General features: G+C 42.7%; 1 protein-coding gene and 1 long non-coding RNA gene across 2 annotated transcripts in view; both read left to right on the top strand.

Moving 5' to 3' along the window:
• LOC101575163 (alcohol dehydrogenase E chain-like) overlaps positions 1-2,762 on the top strand; it is a 58,354-nt gene that overhangs the window by 5,988 nt on the left and 49,604 nt on the right. The window lies entirely within an intron of this gene.
• LOC111814120 overlaps positions 97-2,762 on the top strand; it is a 5,039-nt gene continuing 2,373 nt past the window's right edge. Inside the window, exon 1 of the long non-coding RNA XR_002819191.1 lies at positions 97-289. This is a non-coding gene — a long non-coding RNA (uncharacterized LOC111814120). The remainder of the gene's footprint in view (positions 290-2,762) is intronic.

The following is a 2,762-nucleotide window of genomic DNA, read 5'->3' as shown; positions in this document are numbered from 1 at the left end:
AAAAAAAAAATAAAATGTTCATGTTCATATTTAGTTGAACTAACTAACATGTGTATTTGTTGTATCACATAGTATTTCTGGTTGTGGGTTACTGTCCGATGGCATTACCAGGTTTACATGCAAGGGCCAACCAGTCTATCACTTCATGAATACCAGCACATTTACTGAGTTCACAGTGGTGGAAGAGTCTTCTGTTGCTAAGGTAGATGACGCAGCTCCTCCTGAGAAAGTCTGTTTGATTGGTTGTGGATTTTCCACTGGATTTGGGGCTGCTGTTAAGACGGGCAAGGTAAGAAACAGACAAGGTCCTTACTCCCTCCCTCCTATGTTGCTTTCCTCCCTCCCTCGTTTGCTCCCTTCCTTCCTTCCTTCCTTCCTTCCTTCCTTCCTTCCTTCCTTCCTTCCTCCCTCCCTCCTTCCCTTTCTTCCTTCCTTGCTTCCTCTCTTCCTTCCTTCTGTCTTCCTTAATTTTTTTAAAAAAACTGAATCTCTTGGAATACTAAAGAAGAGTTACCCTGCTAACAGTGATTCTGGATTCCACGTCTCCTGAGAGCTCTGGGTCTCTCTCCTAGGTAGATGGATGACCGTCTTCTTCTCCAAAGTGTGTCTTTGTATCCACATTTCCCTCTTTACACAGACACTGGTCCATATTGCATTAGGGCTGGATCAGTCAGTTTTCTGTTGCTGCAACAAAATATGTGTGGTTGAGTACTTAGGAACAAAAGAGGTTTACTCAGTTCACAGTTGTGGATGCTGAGAATTCAGGCATCCCATGTGGAAAACTTTTGGTGAAAATCCATGGCCACATGACCCAATGACAGGTAAATGAGAAAAGGTTGGCCATGCACAGGAGAGGTTAGACACAGGGGTCTCACTCTCTACCAATTTAGGGAGCTCAGTGTGGTCTCAAATACCATGTCAGTTCCTCCTATGACAGCACCCCAGTGACCTCATTACATGCTACCCCTAGGCCCTGCCCATGATGGTGCTGCCACCTCTTGCTCTTTTGCATGATGGACCAGGTCTTATTAGCACCTGAGCACATGGAGAAGCTCAATCCCTATCCACTGCATAGGAAAGGCTCACTTTCATGACTACATGAGAGCTGGTTTGTCTTTGCAAAGGCCTTCTTCCAATAAGTTCAGACTCTGAGGTACTGAGATTAGTATTTCAACATATGAGTAGGGGAAACAATGCAATCCATAACAAATGGTTTATAACATGAAAGCAGGGCTGGCCAAATAGCTCAGTGGATTAAAGTGCCTGCAAGCAGGCGCAGGGGCTGGGGGTGTGATCCGTGGACCTGCCATGCCAGTCCTGCCCCCAGGGCACTGAGATGGCAATTGAGATTGAGCATGATAGCACACGCCTGTAATCCCAGCTCTTGGGAGGCCATAGACAGGTGGATCATTAGGAGTCCGATCTAGTACTGAGAACCTGAACATCCTGTAGACCCTTCCCTAAAAAATAAAAACAAAAATTTAAAAATGTAAGCACCAATTAGCTTTTAAGAGTTAAGTTGTGACCCAACTGAGTTAAATGTAAGTAAAATATATACAATTCATAAATTTAAAAAAAAACGTTTTCTCAAGCAATTCACAAACCATGATGTTTCATCCAGTGTTGAGGTCTTAAAAATTATCAGTGTTTTAGTAGATTCTAAATTATTCTCAAATTCTTTTTTTTTCAAATTCTCTCTGAGCACCAAATTCTTTTTAGTTCCCTGCCTGATGTCTCCACTAGGATGTCTCATATTATCTCCTATTATGATCAAAACTACACTTCTACTTTCTCTTCCTCTTGCCTGAAGTACAGTTGCTGCCACTTCAGGCTTTTCTGCCCTGATCTTACCAATTCCTCACCTTATGTTCAGTTCAGCAGCATTTCTTGCCACCTCTACCCACAAGGTATATTTAAAATCCCTCCATTTTTCTCAACTCACTACACCCATCACAACCTGACTCACCTGAGGTGAAGACACCTCATGGGTCTTCTTCACTTCTCAATAATTCCTTTACAAGCCAGAGTCATTTTTATAAAAGAGAGTTAAGATAGTCCAGGTCACTGAGCCACCTGCTCTTGTGCTGTCAGTTCCCTAAAGTCACTAAAGGTCACTTTCTCAGAGAAGATTTTTGGGAGTGTCCCACATCTTAAGCTCTCCTTGCACCTTTAATTTTTTCCCTTAGTAGGTGTGAGAAAATCTTTTTACAGGGAGCTAGCTGTGAATACATTGCATCATGTGACTAACCTCACCTACACATCTCAACCCACCCCACAAGGGTCCTCCCTGAGGTTCAAAGCCCAGGCACAGCTGCATAGGAACTCATTCTAAATCACATTGCTGGCATAAACCATCAGTCCCAGGCCAAGGCCCTTACTCTATCTAGAATACAAAATTTAACTGACAAAAATTCCCTCTTAAAATCTAAATAAGAGGGGGTCTGCCCCTTATCCCAGTTCTTTAAGTGGCTGCTTCAACAAAGCAGTCAGGCTCAGCTTGCTGTGGTTCAATCCCCACAACTCAAGCCAGGCAAACCTGCCCTGAAGGCATTCAGAGCAAAAAATAAATAAGTAAATAAAACCTAAATAAGAGATCTCACAGATAGGTGGGTAGCTAGAAAAAGAAATTCCCGTTTGAGTTTCTGGTGTAAAATGCTGACCCTCAAAATCCAGGCAGTGCTGTGAATAAATTATTAAAGGAAAAAATGGCATTCAGGAAACGGCTTTTATTCTTAATCTCTAGACCCAGACATGAGTTGAAG

Source organism: Octodon degus, unplaced genomic scaffold, assembly GCF_000260255.1.
Source record: "Octodon degus isolate 3935 unplaced genomic scaffold, OctDeg1.0 scaffold00272, whole genome shotgun sequence".
Taxonomy (NCBI): Eukaryota; Metazoa; Chordata; class Mammalia; order Rodentia; family Octodontidae; genus Octodon; species Octodon degus.
The sequence above is the reverse complement of the archived record's forward strand: the minus strand, read 5'-3'. Positions and strand labels throughout refer to the sequence as shown.